This window comes from Chionomys nivalis, chromosome 6 (genome assembly GCF_950005125.1).
Source record: "Chionomys nivalis chromosome 6, mChiNiv1.1, whole genome shotgun sequence".
Lineage (NCBI taxonomy): Eukaryota > Metazoa > Chordata > Mammalia > Rodentia > Cricetidae > Chionomys > Chionomys nivalis.
The window spans coordinates 62986070-63004764 of record NC_080091.1 but is presented as its reverse complement, the minus strand read 5'-3'; the positions used below and the strand labels follow the sequence as shown (position 1 = coordinate 63004764).

The following is an 18695-nucleotide window of genomic DNA, read 5'->3' as shown; positions in this document are numbered from 1 at the left end:
GATAATCCCTCATAGATTCCTCCAGTTATTCATTTTTATAGTGATTTTATTCCCATAAAGATGACAATCATTAATAACTATTACTCCAATTAACCAAGGAAATTTCAGAATATGTGGTACACATATTAAATTAAAAACACACTGGGAAAAGGAGATCTGCATAAAATATATTCACTTTAGTCCCTGTAACTTATTATGGCTTTAGGAGAGGTGTCTGTTCACAGATCAAAGAGTTAACAAACATGAAGGAAAATGAAAAATAGAAACGCCAACGTCACCTGAATATATTAGAGCATCAAATCTAGAACCATAGAATGAATGACTTTCTGGAAGAAATAAAATTATGCTTGATTTTTTAATTATAAAAATAGAATAAACAATAGATTATAAGGTAAATCAGAGCAGGCCCTCTTGTACAATAAGAATTTATTAGAATTACATCCTAAAAAAAATTGAGAGTAAAAAGGCATTACCATAACATGCAATATCAAAGTAGAAAGTTTGGGGTGCACATTGGGGCTTAATTACAGGCTTCCAGGACCAAGACAAGCAGAATAGTTATGTTCCTATTGTGTACTAAATAGTGGATGATGTCTTTCAAGGTGAGGGTAAATGGATATTTGGATTATATGGAGTACCAGAGAAGATTCTTAATGATTTAGTGACCAACTTGGTATGTATATTGATAGAACTGAGAAATAGAAGGAATCAATAATATGCCCAAGGTTTCTTAATAGTCCTGGATAATTTGTTTCTAAATGATCATCAATCAGAGACAATAAAAAAGTACGTTGGGGGGCAAAACGGAGGAGTGTGTCAGGGTATGTGTGTGTGTTTATGTGTGTGTGTGTTGTGTGTTTCTAATTTCTTTGTGTGTTTTCAGTTGGAAATTTAAAATTAAAAGACAAGAAGTATAGATCAAAACTGTTATGTTGAAGTTTATAATACTAATAAAGTATATATCTGGGCAAAGTAAATGAAGTAATAAGACAGAAAATGCACAGAAAGAACTGAATCTGAAATATAAGAAGCAATAGAAAATGCTAAAATAAGTGCCGAGGATATAATATATAAAACAGTGGAATAACAGGCAAGGAAGGCTCAGTGAGAAGAATCCTTGCCAAATAAGCCTGAGGCTTTAGCTCCTAATGTGAGATGTGAGGAGGAAATAGGAGAATCACGGAAAGGCCCAAGGCCATCTAGTCCTGTGGACAATCCTACAAGAAAGTTATCATGTCACAATAAGAAGTCAAGAACTGACAACTGAGCTTATCCCTTAACCTTCTTAGACTTGCTATGGCCACTGCCCCTGTACTCAAATACCCATATACACACATACCCACATATATGCATATATATACACATACTTGCTCCCATCCAAACACACACACCCCCTGTGTATAGCCATGTCTTGGAATATGCAAACAATGATACATTTAAATGTAAAAATAAAACTCTAAATTGATATTTTTCAACAGTGTATTTATAGTTATGAAGAGCAGAATGTTAGCAGGGCAAACAACCATAGGAAATTCTCCCAATGCTTAAATAAGTATGATACCTACCACTCAATATATTAACAGACATTAAGAGATTTCTTTCATTATATTTTAGAGTCTCCTCAAAATAAAAACAATAAAATGTCCACAAAGCAAACTCATTGGATTAATAGGCAGACTTTGAAGCCCACTGGGGAAACTTCCTCTAATATTTTGGCTCCCCGAAGCTTAATTCATATGACTGCATGTATCATATTCCTATAGTTCGTCACTTCCAAAGACTCTAAGAACACTGCATCAGTTCTTCTGATGGAAACATCCCCTTTTATCATTTTTCTCTCACTGTCATTTTAGAGTGCAATAGCAATTGCTAAATGCCCTGCACATGTCCTTTTGATGCTAATGGTCCAGTGAATTATTGATTGACAATTTAAATATAAGAGTAAACTCTCATCTTCAGAAACTCTGTGAAACGAGTGGGGGAAAGGTAGCAAAATGTAAATATAGTCTGAAAAGCTCACTAATGATGTTTACTTTGCTACATAGCTGCTATTAGATAGATTGGATCAATCAAAAATAGAATTTCTGTTCAGCTTTAATGACAGCCTTTGTGTTCCTTAGTTTGTTGTAGGCATGGTACAAGAGTGGCAATTTCACAGTAAGCAGCTGGACTGATGCTATTCATTAGCATTAGTACAGCATATCATAGGAGAAGGCTCTGCTCCCTTTAAGCATCAGTTCCCAAATATTAAATTCTACAGTGAATGGTGCCCTTGCATGGTATGTGAGCAACACCATCTTATTTTTATTAGTCTGATAGGGGAAGAGATTTAAATAAATTTAAGTAGTTTACAATACACTTTTTAAAGAACAGTTGTAGAAAATGCTGTGTATTTTGTATCATAGCTAGGCTGAAAAACAACAAAACCACATGCACACACAAAAATCCTCCTCGTTAGCTAGATTTCAGACTTGCCCAGCTGGGCCATTCCAATGATCTAGGGAGTTGAGGTGATCATGAGCCAATGACTATTCATTTGTATGAGCTGCCAGTATAACCTGCCAGTAATGGTTACCCTCATTCAGCATCTGTGCATATATTCTGATAGGAGTAATTGTGATGGCAGCCAAAATGGAAAATCCCAGCATGTCCCATGCTTAAAAACACAGTTATTTGAAAGCAAGACTGGTTTCAAATTTCCTGAACTGGGATACTTCCTGAGCAACACACACACACACACACACACACACACACACACACACATATATAGTCATGAATAGATTTTGCTCACAAAGTTTCTCTAAGATATACTCAAAATGGGAATAAAAAATGGTCATAAAATATGGATACTAAAATGAGTGCAAATTTGGACTTATATTCAGAGGATACTAGTTAAGAATCTCTGCTTATGGTAAAAGTGAATGTAGGTAGACACTGCTCATTCATTCCCAGGTCTCCAGGCCTGAAATAAGAAACTGTATTAATTAAAACACTGCTTGGCCTATTAGCTTATGCATATTTCTAGCTAGTTCTTACATCTCTAATTAACCCATTTCTATTAATCTGTGTGTTACCACGTGGCTGTGGCCTACTGGCAAGTTTCTGTCTGGTATTCAGCATATGACATCTGTCTCCTGTAGTAACTTCATGGCTTCTCTCTGACTCTACCTACTCTATCTATCTATCTATCTATCTATCTATCTATCTATCTATCTATCTATCTATCTATCTATCTTCCAGCCTGGCTATAGTCTGTGAAGGCATTGGCTAAAAGCAACTTCTTTGTTAACGAATGGCAATGAAACATATTAACAGAATACAGAGAGGAATACCATATCACCTTCCCTATTCTATCTAATTAAAAAGGAAGGTTTTAACTCTAGCATAGTAAAAATAACATATAACAAAACAGGTCTCAAGCAGGAATTATAGGTATAATATTTATTTCTACTTTATCTTTTATCATAATTAAGGAAAATTATAATTATAACTTTATATTCTTCAACTCCATCAAAGATGCCAAAAGGGCATAATATTATCTAAGTTAGAATTGACAGACAGACATATCTCGCTGCCTGGACAGTCACCCAAAGTTCTTCTGTAACATTTGGGTATCCATCTTCAGTCTATAGGTCCATAGTATCTGGCAGACTTTTCTATGAAGCAGGAAATTTCAAAGATAGTTCCATCTATATTAGCAGTTTGTCAGTCACTTTTCTCTGTGTCCCACAGAATGTCTTGCAATTTTTTTCATGAACCAGGAACCCCGAAGGACCATTCCACCTTTATGAAGTTCAGTAGTCATTTTTCTGTGGATCTTGTATGTCCAGTGCATACAGCATAACATCAAACAGTCCAGGCAAGAGCAGTTTCTCTCCCAAATGCCAAACAAACTCCATAAGGAGCCTCTTCAGTGTCCATATTCTTATTGAAGTAATTGGTGCTCCCAGTAGCAGATGTGTCTCATTGTCATGAAAAGTCCTAAATTTTTAAGACATTTTAAATGCCATATTCTGTAAGTCTTAAAAAGGTTTGAATTACATCTATCCATCTGAAGTATTTCTTTATACATTTAGAAAACCTAACTAACATGACTATAAGTTTGATTATTATAGATGATTATCTATTAACCTGTATTTTTATTTAATCCTCAGTGGCTGGCTGGGCATTCCAGTCTTCAGTAGGGAGGTGATAGATGGGTACCCAGGGCACCTGCAAACCCCTAGACCTCAGCCACCTCTGGCTGAGCAGCAGTGAACTCAGGAGCTGGGGCGGTCCATTGACCCTGAAACTCCTCCTTGGTCACAGCCTTCTCAGCAGGAGCCTGTTCTTCCTTCTCAATCTCCTCTGGGTCTTTGTAGATGTAAAGATCAGGCATTGTCTCCTGTGGGTGCTCACGGGAGATAGTGCCATGCATGCGGAGTACTTCCTGGGCCAGCATCTACCACATCAAACCTACTGAATGAACTCGCTTGTTGCATGGGATGGCGATATCCATGTAGCGCAGAGGTGAGTTTGTGTTACTCTGGGCAATGGTGGGCAGGTTCACAAAAGACTCCTTTGTGATGGGCTGGTGGTCAGCCCTGGGATCAGACAAACACTAGAAGCCGTGGCTCCCTGAAGGCTGCCTTGATCTGGTTAGTGAAGGTCCCTGGGATGAAGCAGCCGGCAATGGGAGTGGCTCCAGAGGCAGCAGCAAAATTCAGCATGGCTCGCTGTCCAGTGTTCCTGTAGAATTTGACTCTAGCATCAGTAGGGCTGTCAAGGACAACAATAGCCCAAGCAGCATGCAACAGCTTCTCCCAGGTCCTCTTCAGATTGATGATGTAGATGCCATCGCTTTTCCTTTTGTAGATGAACTGCTCCATCTGAAAGTCGAGGTTGGTGCCACCTAAGTGGGTTTCTGCAGCAAGAAATTTGAGGACACCTCTTCCTTCATCTGCAGGACATCAAGGGCTCCAGACATTGTATATCTTTCCCTTTAAGTTACGTCAAGATAGAAACTTCATCTGGCGATGGATGAAGCTAGAGACAGAGACTCACATTGGAGCACTGGACTGAGCTTCCAAGGTCCAAATGAGGAGCAGAAGGAGGAAGAACATGAGCAAGGAAGTCAGGACCGCGAGGGGTGCGCCCAACCACTGAGACGGTGGGGCTGATCTAATGGGAGCTCACCAAAGCAAGCTGGACTGGGACTGATGGAGCATGTGATCAAACCGGACTCTGAACCTGTGGGACAAGGAGGGCTGACTGAGAAGCCAAGGACAATGGCACTGTGTTTTGATCCTACTGCATGTACTGGCTTTGTGGGAGCCTTGTCTGTTTGGATGCTCACCTTCCTAGACCTGGATGAAGGGGGGAGGACCTTGGACTTCCCACAGGGCAGGGAACCCTGACTGCTCTTTGGACTGGAAAGGGAAGGGGAGGGGGAGGGAGAAGGGGGAGGGAAATAGGAGGAGGTGGAAATTTTTAAGTAAAAATAAAACAAACAAACAAACAAACAAAAAGAATCAAGAACAATGTGGTATGGACCCGTCCTGGGGCAACGTGGATAAAGGATGAAGCAAATCTTAAATCACAAAAACATGTACTCCAAAGTCATTTTTATTTTTATTTTTTTTTGTATCAGGGTCAAACCCAGGGACTTTCAAATACAAGGCAAGTGTTTTAACGTTAAATTGTCTCCTTAGACATCTCAGATAAATTTATTTTCTAGAGACAGTAATGGTGATAGGGTTATTTGAAGATGAGTTCTTGAAAAACATTGAGCTCTCTCCTTTCTTGTTAAATGTATATGGGTGTTTTGTTTACGTATAAGGTCTATGCACTATGTGAATGGTTGGTGCCCATTGAGACCAGAAGAGGACACTGGATCTGCTGGAACTTAGAGTTGCAGACTGTTGTAAGCTCCCTTTTGGGATCTAGGAATCAACGGGAGTCCTCTAAACCAACAGCAAGTACTTTTAAGTGCTAATCCATCTCCCCAGACCAAAAGCTCAAAATCATTATGGTTTGATATTTCCCACCCAAAATATATATTGAAACTTTAATCCAAATTTAGTACTATTAAGAGTAAGGAACTGATGGGAAGTGATTTGCCTTGAAAATCTTGTTTTTGTGTATAGATCTGTGCCTTAAAGCATGTATCAGAGAAAATTAGTTTAATTTCCTATAGTTTTCTGCCTGGATCAGACATTCATTTCAGATGACCTTGAAAGCAGTTACTGTGACTTTCTACATATAATAATTCTACTTGTACCTTTAATTTGGCCTTGTTAGCTCCTAGCACAGTGAGAAAGCAAATTTCCTTTTTAAATAAATTGCTCAGTCTCAGACTTTCCCTTAGAGAGGCACAAACAGCCAGCTAAAGTATTAGTTAATTTATGCAATTCAGACAAAAGATACTAAAATAAAGAAATGAAAATGAAGAGAAACAACCTTCTTCATCATCATCAATAGAATGAAGCATTCCCATTGCTTCAGTGCTCTCCTTCCTGTAAGTACTAACATAGAATATCAGCAAATTAAAATTAATGCTTTGTTTCCCCATGCTTTCATTTCAAAATTGACTACATGCTATTAAAACATATATTCTTATAAATCAGTAAAAACATTGATTGACTATTCAGAATATTTTTCTGTGCTTCCAACGTACTTATTACATCATTGTGGCTCACAACATTCTTCTGTACAAAAATAAAAGATACATAGTGCATGCTCTACTATACAGGGTTTGAGAGCCTCTTTATCTAGGTTCCAGATTGCTAATTCATATTGTATAAAATATATTATATTTAGCTGAAATTTTAAGTAATGTGATTGATATAAGGTAGTTACAAATCTTATCAATTTTGTCATAATTGATTAAAAGTGTTATTTAAATTTTTAAATAAGGTTGGATAGAACAAACATTGCTTCAGAAAAGAAAAAATAAAGAGAAAATAATCCATATACAAAGAAAGAAGGCATAAAAAGACATGGTTTGTGACAGAGGAGTATAAAATACCCTGTATCTGATACTAGCCAATGACTGATATTTCAGGAGATGTTCACATAAGTGACTACTTAAACTAAACATATGAGGAGCCTTGTAAAACAATAGTGACCCTGCATTGTTTTCTACTCTTTTAAGTGTAGGTTGTTGTAATATGGAGTGGCGGGGCTGCGTCCCTGGCACCCGGCTGCCCGCTTGGCTTTACCTGAAATAATTACACGGAAACTGTATTCTTTTAATCACTGCCTGGCCCATTAGTTCCAGCCTCTTATTGGCTAGTTCTTACATATTGATCTAACCCATTTCTAATACTCTGTGTAGTACCACGAGCTGGCTTACCAGGAAAGATCTTAACCTGCGTCTGTCTGGAGTGGGATAATCATGGCGACTCCCTGACTCGGCTTCTTTCTCCCAGCATTCTGTTCTGTTTACTCCACCCACCTAATGGTTGGCCTATCAAATGGGCCTAGGCAGTTTCTTTATTAATTAACCAATGAAAGTAACAGATTAATACAAGACCCACCTCCATCAGTAGGTATTAACCTGGGTATAAGTGAGGCAAGATGAAAGAAGACTGTAGCAACAAAAACATTTATTACAGGTTTATTTAATATAAGTTATAAAATAATTAATGAAAATTACAGTGAAAAGTTATCCCGTCACTGTGTCAATTTCATAATAGATTCAAAACAAATACATATTCCTGTTGAAAAACTAAACAAAACAATTAGTTATTTCATAGTATTACTAGTTATTACAAATACCTTTAAATCATAAGAAATACTTTTAATATTAAATTCTCCACTCTAAAATGTGAACAATATTATTATATACCCCATATTAGATCACTTCCTATATTTTTGGGTAATCCAATCTTTGCTTCAAATGCCAATTTTAAAGTTAGTCTAGGGATAAGAGGATAAATCATGATATGATAGCCATTCCTGTACATCCAACCATTTCTTTCACAAATCTGCTGCTGACTGGGCACCATCTTGAGTTCTGGAATTCTGTGTTCTAGTTGGTATGTTTACCTTTCTCATTGGGTAGGAATAAATTTCTCTGGGATGATTACTATGCCTTCCTTCTATGACTTAGCCTTAGTTTGAGGTTGGTGTCCAAATGCTGAGCTGGAGTGTCCTCTAAAGTCTGCAATGGAATTATGACTTTTTCCTTATCAGAAGTTCCTTTACTGAGATTTAAACTGTTGTGTCTACTCTTATGTCATCCCTCCTCTACAACTAACTAATAACATCAAGATACTTTTAGAATACTGGACAAATAAGGAGTAGTGGTAAAATGAAATAGTCCATGTTCAACTGTTTTTATAAAATTGCTAGAAGTGCTGATCATAAGTTGCCTTATAATCAAGAAAACAAATGATGGCAAGGGTATGACAAAGGTAATAAAACTTAAATAAGGATGGAGGGAGTGTAAGACAGTGAGTCATTACGGAAATCATTGTAGAAACTTATCCAAAAACTAAATCACAGTGACCACGTGACACAAGTACACCATTCTTGGGCATGTTCCCTAAGGATTCTTGCGCAATGGTTGCTGTTTTCGCAGGTTGCCTTTATGTTAAACCAATGAACTAATAATAAAATTCTGTTGTTATACTCTGACAAGTCTATTCATCTCTGAAGAAAATTCATGAACATTTGAAAAAAATGTATTAGAAATATTATTTTAAACCTGATTTTCTAGATCAAAAGAAAAACAAAAGCAAATGTACATTACGTCTGATGTTGATCCTCACTCTAACAGTTAAGTATATAAATTTTGGTGATAGAAAAGATAGGTAAAGACAAGGAGATGTTGAATAAGCTCATGTGACTGGAAGGAAAAGAGACTCTCAGGAGGGTGGAGAAGACAATAAAGAAAGGTAGAAGGGAAGGATGTAAGATATGAATGGTACCACAAAGGTGAAGGGGCAGGGAAAGAAGTGGCAGTAGGGGGTCAAACAAAATAAATTATGTATGGAAACCTCAATGTACACCAACATAAAATAATGAGAAAGAAAGAAGTGTTTAGACAACGCAAAGGAATGAGTATCCATACAAAAACCATAGTATGCTATCAGAGCTTACTACTACATAGGAAGCCTGGAACATGCCAGATTTGCCCCCAAAACCAGACAAATAGGTTACTTCTGATGAGAGTCTGATGTCACAACAGAGGGAAAGAGAATTTTTAGAAGTCACATGCTTAATCTGAATGTCTACTTATAAGAATATGCCAGATATGCAAAGTTGGTCACAAGTCAAGGTATGTGGCCCAAGACAAGCTGCAAATAGTTGTGAAAATGAAGGCAGTATAAAATATTTTAATGTCTACAAATATTCAGTAATTGTAAATAGACGTGTTACTGAGCAATTGGTTTATGTTGTACATTTAATCTGTACCTACAATCTAAAAAAACACATCAAAGTTTGGTTTTGAAAGTGGACAACTGTTTAAGTCCCCTTTTGTGTATTAGGACCATACATTACAATACCTATATTATATTTTAATCCTTCTCATAGTTAGTATTTAAGAAAAAAATGTTATTTTATGGTCTGTAGAAAATGTTTCCATTTGTTTTATTATTATCGCTTCTTATCATCCTTATAATGCCAATTTGCCTAAAGTTACCTTAAAGGAAACTGGCAAGGAATGTTTTTAGATATGGGTCTGTTGATTCTATGACTATGTTTTCTTCTATTATGCGTTTAATTAGCACTGTTTAAGTTAAGTGCAATTTTATTGGGCTTCCATTCAAACACACACACACACACACACACACTCGCACACAAATTCTATTTGAAAGAAGAGCAATTTTACAGATGATTTTTGAATAAGTTTTTTTTAATTTAATTTAAATGTTATTTATAATGTGAGTCCATTACAAATTAGTGTTTTCATGGCTAGAGAGATAGTTCACTCAAAACAGCTGTTTCCACAAGAGCTTGATTTCCATCTAAAGAACTAACAGAGAAAACACGCTGATAAACAGAGAACCACACATTTATAATCGCAGTGCTGGGAAGGCAGAAATAGAGAGATCCCTTGGGAATCATTGGCCACAAGACAAGCAAAGTCATCAAGCTCTCAAATTCTAGCCCTACAAGAAATCTTGTCTGAAAAACAAAAAACAAAAAAGCGAGAAACAAAACAAGCAAGCAAACAAATGAACAAAAAACATGATTATTTTGGTTATTTCGCCAGGAAAAACACATAAGTTTATCCTCTGGTTGCCACATTAGTATACAGAAATGTACAAGGATGAGCACAATGACATTAATTTCTCAATTCCTTAGATAAAGTAACATGTATCAAAAATGAGCAGTTCTGTATTTGTGATGGCTACTCTGTTTCTGAAATATTACACCAACCATTTACTCTACAATAGTATTTTAGTAAAAAGCACTGTGGTCATTTTATCATCCTGGCCTGTACCATCAGGACCTTCATTTGTAGAATATTTTTTGCTGCATGTTGCAAATTATTTATATCGTGGACAAATTTCTAAAAGAGACTCAGTACAGTGCAATCTTAGTTCAAAAATGAGGCGATGCAGTGATTTTCTTATGTGCCTGTATTAGTTACTTTTCTGTTGTTGTGTTAAACAGCAATGAAAAAAAAAGTAACTTACGGATGAGTCTGTTTTGGTTTGACATTCATAAGAGCTAAGAGTCCATCTCTGGAGGGATGTATCCCAGGACAGCAAACAGCAAAAAAAACCTGTGCGATCAAATTATAAACCATTAACATGAAGCAGAAAGATCAAACTTAAATAGTGGTATAGCTGTAGACTCTCCAAGCCTATTCCTAGTGAGGCGGTTCTTTCAGCAAGTCTTCATCATTTTCCTAAATAGCACCACTGACAATGTACCAACTGTTCAAGTCACTCAACCTATAGGAACATTCTCATTTTAAACTCAAAAATATGTGTATTCTTTTTTTCATAATTTTTCTTATGAAATATAGGGTAGTTTTGTTTTTTAATATTTTTGTTCTAATTAATTGCACACATTTTTGAAAGCATACAAATTCATTAAAATTCATTAAATAATGTATTATGAATATCTATAATTTTTAAGATTCTGTAATATTTATGAATTATTTAGCTCTTAATAATTTCTCAATTTACTTGATTCCTCCAGTTATCTGTGATAGCTCTTTGATATGCTAAAAGAGTTAGAGAATTCTTTTCACTTTATGACTTTTAAATATTTAATAAGAACTTTAAATTTTAATAATCTCTATATTAAGAAGGATGTTTCTACCTCTGAAAAATAGTTTACAAATTGGTATTCTTTCTTTTATAGCAGGCTTTGTATTTGAATCATTAATGCACCCATTTGAGAATAATTTATTCTGGAGAGCTTTTAGAAGTTTACATCATGCCTACTTAGCCATAAATATTTCTGATAAAGGAAAGTATATGTAAAAATATCCCTTAAGAAGTGCAAATATGCTTTTCTTGTTCTACCTTTATATTCATCTGGATTTAATAGTAAGAAATACAAATTTGACAGTTACCATTGCACATATACTGTGTGCAAGATTTTTTTATGCAAGTACCGTTAGCCATGTAAAACAGTTACATTTAAAATACGGTGGAGAGTAACATGTCTAAATGAGGATTTTATGATACAACACTTCAAATAAATATAAAATCAAGGTTCCTTATGGAACATTTCATTATTGGCCTACAGTCTCTCTCTCTCTCTCTCATATGTGTGTGTGTGTGTGTGTATATATTTTTAAATATTGAAAGAAATTAAAAGAAAAAATACATAAGATCAATAAAGAGTATGAGTATAGGCATATTAGGTGAGGAAGCGTGTTTTAAATGCCAACAAATCTCAAAGTAAACAGTCTTGATTTCCATATACTTAAGTGGAGTGAAGTCTTTAAAGCTGTTATGTAATTTTGCCTATCAGTGTGTCTCCTAGAAAAGCTTGTTTGTTACATTGTGTGTGTGTGGGGGGGGGGCACTCCAGACAGGGTTTCTCTGTGTAGCAGCCCTGGCATTCAATCTGTACATCATACAGGGCTAAAGTCATGAAATTTACCTGCCTCTCCTTCCCGGGTGCTGGAATTAAAGTCGTACTGTGGTTCCAGGTGGTGCAGGTACCAAAGTTATTTTTTTCCATTCGTTGTGGAACAAGAATAACTGACAAGAAGGACTGGATGGGTTAAGAATAGCATACATGAGTGTCCTAAATATTACATCTATTCAAAACAATTAAATCACTAAATGTATCCTTTGAAAGCTATTCCTGAATTTGTTTGTACGGCTATTGCTTTGTAACTCTTCTGCACTCATTTTTATTTCTGTGGTCTTGGTGTCTACTGACATAAACAACAGAAATGCAGATTCTGATTCCTCTACCAGACTAAAACCAAAGTGCATTAACATGCTAATGATGTTGAATGTCAACGTTGACATCCTGGCCTAAATTAGGTCCAGACATTGTCATGGAAGGTATTTATTCATAATAGAATCTAAAGTCACAACACCACTTCCAGTATCCCATTCTTTTGAGGCTTTAAATGACATTAAAACATAGCAAGATAAAGAAAAGCATAACTAATTTTACCCAACATGAAAATCAAGTCAGAATTTATGAGTAGCTACCCACTGTGTGTGTGTGTGTGATGTTTTAGTTTTTTATATCTGTTTTGGTAGTTGCTTTTTTTTCTTAGTAGTCATTTTTATTTTTATATAGTTCTTCAATTCAACTCTGGCAGAAGTGACATTTTGAGAACAAATGGCAACTGGTTCTATAAAGAGCCTAATAAAAAAAACTGAAAATATCAAAAAACTATTAGGCTCTGTCTATTCTTATTTTCAGCAAACTTTATTTATTTAATAATTTTATTTCTTTTGCTATGCTCATCCTCCTCTTTTTCTGTTAATTAATTGATTTTATAGACTTATCTCAGCCTTCCTTCTCTCTTCCAACTCCCTTCCCCTACTCCCCTTCACCCCCCTCTCAATCCACCACTCCTCCTTAATTGGTCAAAAGGAGCAGGGCTCCCATAGTCTTCAACAAAGCATGGCATATCAATCTTTTATAAGACCAAGCACCTCCTCCTGTATTCAGGCTGGGCAATAGGTCCCCAAGAGCCAGTCAAATCACTGTGAACTGCCCCTGCTCTGATTGCTGGGAGTCCCACACATAGACCAAGCTGTTTACTATGTTTGTCTTTCAGGGACTGGGTTATCTCAATCAGGATGATTTTTTTTCTAGTTCCATCGATTTGCCTTCAAATTTCCTGCAGTCATTGTATTAACAGCTGAGTAATACTCCATTGTGTAAATGGACCACATTTTCCTTATCCATTCTTTGGTTGAGGAGAATCTAGGTTGTTTCTAGATTCTGGCTATTATGAATAGTGCTGCTATGTACATAGTTGAGCAGAAAAATGGTAATCAATCTACCTCAAGACCCAGGTACAACTAACTGCTGTGTGCCTTGCTCTTAATGGGTCTGATGACCTGGGACAGATGTTTGAAGTCAGCAAAACGAAGAAAAGTCTGACCACCAGTTTCAATCAAGTGGTTCCAGATAGCCTGAGCCATTTTCACTTACATAGTTTCAACAGTTTGCATGAACAGTTTTACACTGTTTCCTTAAGTTTCTAATAATAATTACAATAATGACCACTTTGTTCTTGTATCTCCTTCCCTTAATGTCTCTCAGCTTCCCCACTGGTAATCGTTACCTAATTGATTTTTAGCCTTGATATTAGAAGCATAAGCAGTATAGCAAACAACAAAGAAAGTTTTCTAACCAGCACACCTACAGGTGGAACCATGTGCCCATTTGGCAGAATCTGCAGTTACAGCATCACACAAAGTGAAGTAGCGATTTACCTCTAATGATTAATGTTTACCACAAATTAAATATAAACGCTCACAATCAACTCATCAGCCAAGGCTGAATCAGTCCATTCTTGATTCTATACTACTCTATCTCCTCTAGGGGATATACCAAGCTTTCTTCTATAATCCTATAAACTACATAGCTAAGAAGGTTATTCTTATAGCTGGTGCTGCTTATTTTTTGTTTTCATGCCCCCTTGCTTTCAGCTCCCTATAGTACTGGCACAGCTATAGAGAGGAGAGCATCGTGGGTTTGTATAATTTTGCTTCATTCCCTTTTCCTAGCCTGTTTCCATTAACTCTTGGTATAATATACTTATTAACATTTCTCCTAGACTTTTGTGGTTAAAATCATTCTCTCCAGGACAAGTATGCAAGTTTGTAATATTGTTATGAACTGCGTGACTCTTTTAGGCCAGTCACAAAGTGTGTTGGAAAGGTAACATCCTGTTCTTCAGAACCCTGAATTCGTGGTCATCAAATTCACCTGAAACATCAAAGGCATTAGGGGCTAATTCAAATCCACTGTATATTTTTAACAACATCCCTTCTGACTCACTCAGAGGAGAAACATCAAGAGAAAATTTACGTAATACAATAAACACTTCATCTATGGCTCTCAGAAAGTGAAACTAAAGACAACCATCAATAATTTGTGTAAGGAAAGCACGGAGAGCAGGTAGTTCCTATGCACCTTAAGCTGTGCCCAGAAATATACAGCAAACTATCCATCAGTCTTGCGAAAAATGGGTTAAAATCTCCCAGACTTTGCCGAAAGAAGAACTTGTTTGTGCTATTCTCAGGCGTTGTCCTCCGAAGAAGTCACATGGCTCCCAGCATAAACTGATCTTGGACAGATACCTAAAGAATGCTCAAAAGTACTGTGATTCTTTGAGAAACTTAGGAGCTTCCTGTCCCCAGTTAACAGTTTTGTGCTCCTCTCCCAGGAGGCCTCCTTTTTCCAACAGTAAAGCTTGTATACATTCCAACGGATGTTTCCGTAAAAGTCTCAGACATTGTTGAGGATGCAGACCTTCAACAAAAGGCTTCAGAAGCCATTTGCAGCTGCTCAGAATTAAGCAGATCAATGAAGAATCAATGGAAGTAGCTAATACGCCCTGATCTACATAATTCACTTTGAAGATTTTGGCTTTGCTTTTCCCTTTACAGGTTAATAGTGAGGCCAACATGGACTACTGAGAAAATTATAGGCCTTCTTTGACTCACAGTGAGACTCTATCATCCTAGCTACCCATAGAATGCCACCCTGCCCAAGAAAGTACAAGTGAGATAACTCAGGGATGAAGAGCACTGATTGTTCTTCCAAAGAAAGAAACCAGGGGCTCCCTAGCAGCTAATAACCTTAACTGCAGTTCCAGGGATCCATCGCCCTCTACTGCCTTCTGAGGGCACTGCATGCATGTGGTGCACTTGCATATAAGTAGGTAAAACATCCTTACACATAAAATACAAATTGTCTTACAAGTCTTTTCGTTTTAAAAAAAGAAGAAAATCCAAGGTAACAATCTACTACAAAAAAAGAGGTCTGAAGGAAACAGAATCGTTCTTTTTTGTTTTGTCATGAGCTCATCTATTTTATTTTACTAACTTTGGAAAATTGACAGTCGTCATCATTAAAGTCACCATTGGTTGTAAGTCAATGGTATAATCAGAATTTTGAAGCAACTTCATGATGGACTAAAATTCCTCTTCAGTGGACTAATCACCGTTGTGTTTGCATAATGCACAGACATACAGATGCTATATACACACGTACAACAGACATTGCATTCCGTTCTGTTTGTGTTTATTTTTTCTTTGAAGGTACATTTTGTTTACTTACCATGGGAAAACTGAAAATACAAAATTTCTTCTGTATATGAAAATTCATAAATATCCAAGCCAAATGACAAGTGAATAACTCCTTTGAGAAGAAATATTTAAAAACCCAACTTTTATTAACAGTTTTTACAGATGATTTTTCAGAAGGGTTTCTGTACTTGTTCTCATTTTCTGTTTCTAATTTGTTAACATGTATTTAGCTATATTTATGACTAGTAAGAGATAGTGTATATACGGAGATCCAACAGCACTACCCTTTGAGGTAGTTGAAATTGTTGAGAGTGGTTGTATCTAGCTTATTCTCAGCTCTTTAAATTAATGGCTTATTCTTCATTATTTTCAATCTGAATCATATCCCGTCCAGAACCTTCAGGGCACATTGCAGCAGCTCTATCAAAGTTTTAGGCACTGGAAATGGGGCAGGAGAGATAAATCAGTGGTTGAGAGCAATGATTGCTCTGGGACTGTGGTTCAGTTGCCAGCATCCACATGGAAGCTGAAGGCACTGGAACCATTTACCCTTCATGTCTTCATGCTCTCAAATTCTAAGAACCAGAATTTAACCACTAGTGACTTTCTCAAATAAAAACACAATTGGTTTTACATGAGATACATACATGTTAACCCTTAAATGTGGATCAGGATACCTCTGTGAAAGATTTTTCTCACTGGTCATTTGGTATCAGATGACTCCCTCAATGACAGACTTAATCATCTCAATTTTTGTTTATTTTTATAATTAGTTTTCTTACACTCTTTCTAAATTTCCTAGGCTGACCTCAGACTTGAGGATCCTCCTACCTCAAGGAACAGTTGCAGGGATTACAGGTGTATAACTCCAGCCTGGTTATGTCTCTTTCTGGGCATCATGAACCACTCTTTAATAAGATATACATCCAAAGGAAGACATTTCAATTATTAATGTTTTAAAGTTGTAAATGGAATTTATAGTTGAGGCTTATGATTTTTGTTTCTGTGAATATTCTTCATCTGTAGGTGAGAATTTATTAGGAAGAAATTAAGTTACCTTTTGCATCCAGAAATTAACTAAAATAAAAACCTTAAGGTTACTTTTTAAAGCACAATTAATAAAAACTCAAGGTCAAAAACTGGAGTTCAACCTAAACATCTAAAAAACAAAACAGTCAGCCACTGGCTTTTACCTCAACCTTACTCTAAAATGGTGATCCCACCTCCCAGAATCTGAGAATGAGACCGTGTCTTGAGAATTGTTTCCTCCCATTTTGTAATCCTCTCTAGGTCTGGGATTAAAGAAGTGCACCACCCGATTTCTATGCTAACTAGTATGGCTACTGGGATTAAAGGCATGTGCTACCATAACGTAGACTATAAGGTTGACCAGTGGGACTGTTTAATTCTCAGATCTTCAGGTAGTCCTTATTTATTAAAATACAACTTAAATGCTACTACAACTTTTGACTTTCTAAGCTGGTTGTTTCCTTTTCAGCTAGAACCTCAGTGATTTACTTCTTTGTTTGTTTTTGCTTTTTCTACCAAATTTTATCCCATCTAACTTGATTTGATTTCCTAATTAGCATTCTATTTTGGGAATCTTCAGAATTGGGTAACGCAATGAGGTGGCCATGCATATGATTTTTTCCACTGTAGCTAGTGTTAATATTAGAGAACTCTGTGGGTTGTGATTCCCCTTAGTAATGCAGAATTGGTGAGACCTACGTGATACATCTATGTGGCACCACACACCACAGCTACAGTATGGTAGGAAACATTTCTCACAGATAACTATCATCAGAGGAATCACTGCCTTCTAGAGTCTGAAGAGCACCTTTGTCCCTCAGCAAAACTTACGTCCAGGTTTCATTTAAAAGACACATAAAAGGAGTTCAAACTCATATCTTACGAGATACCCTTACACATACCCACATGCACATACACCTACCCACACACACCAAAATTTATAAAAATAATATTTGTCCAAAAGAGACGAGTTTTGAATTTAGAGAACGGGTACCATGCAATGCACCAAGCTCTCATTCCCAGTGTATTAATAGCTCTAGAGAGATATGAGAAACTGCTGACCACATAATACTGTGTCTGCTACCTCAGCAGGGGCAGAGGGTGGGAAATAAATAGTTCAGCATCAGGATAAACACTCTTCCCTGTAGTCCAGATGGATATCTCAGGATGACATAAGGCTATGAGTATGTTCAGATCTTTTTTCTATACTACTTCCAGAGCTGGAAGTGCTTACAGAGCTTTTCTTCCTCTGCCACTGCAAAGGCCTACGTGATCGCCTTCACTTTCCCTGCCTTGCACTCAGCTTTAAAACAAACCAGAATATGTTGAATAGCTGGGTCTCATTTAAGAAAAGCAGAGTATTCCTAGATTTCTGTTTTCCAGATTAATGTGAGGGAAGACTGTGACATTTTGTTTGCACTCTAACAAAGCTTGCCTGAGGATCAGAGACAGTGTGGAGGGAGCCACTAGTTAGCCACAAAGGCCAAGCAGTGGTGGCACACACCTTCAATCCTAACTCTCGGGAGGCAGAATAAGATAGATCTCTTGAATTCAAGTCCACTCTAAGCTACATTAGATTGATCCAATCTCAAAGAGAAAAAGAGCCTAGCGGTGATAATTTGCAATTTTAATCAGTGTACTTAAGAGTCACATCTTTAATCCCAAAACTAGGGAGGTGGAGACAGGAAGGAATATGGTTGGGTAGAGAGATGTAAGTCAGGACGAGACAGGAGCTCAAGGCATTCAATCTGAGAATTCATAGAGAAAGGATCTTGTCCTTTCAGTTTTGAGGATTTCATAGAGGTAAGAACTAGTGACTGGATACTCTGCTTCTCCGATCTTTCAACTTTCATACCCTAATATCTGACACTGGGATTTTATTAGTAAGACCAATTAGAAATTGCTCAACAGAAGACCTTAAATAATCAGTGCCTCAAAAATTCCATTTCTAGATTTGAAATAAAAGACCATAGAGCCAGCCAG

General features: G+C 36.7%; 1 pseudogene; it reads right to left on the bottom strand.

Moving 5' to 3' along the window:
* Nucleotides 1-4143: 4143 nt before the first annotated feature.
* Nucleotides 4144-4966, bottom strand: LOC130876206 (40S ribosomal protein SA-like; annotated as a pseudogene).
* Nucleotides 4967-18695: the final 13729 nt, after the last annotated feature.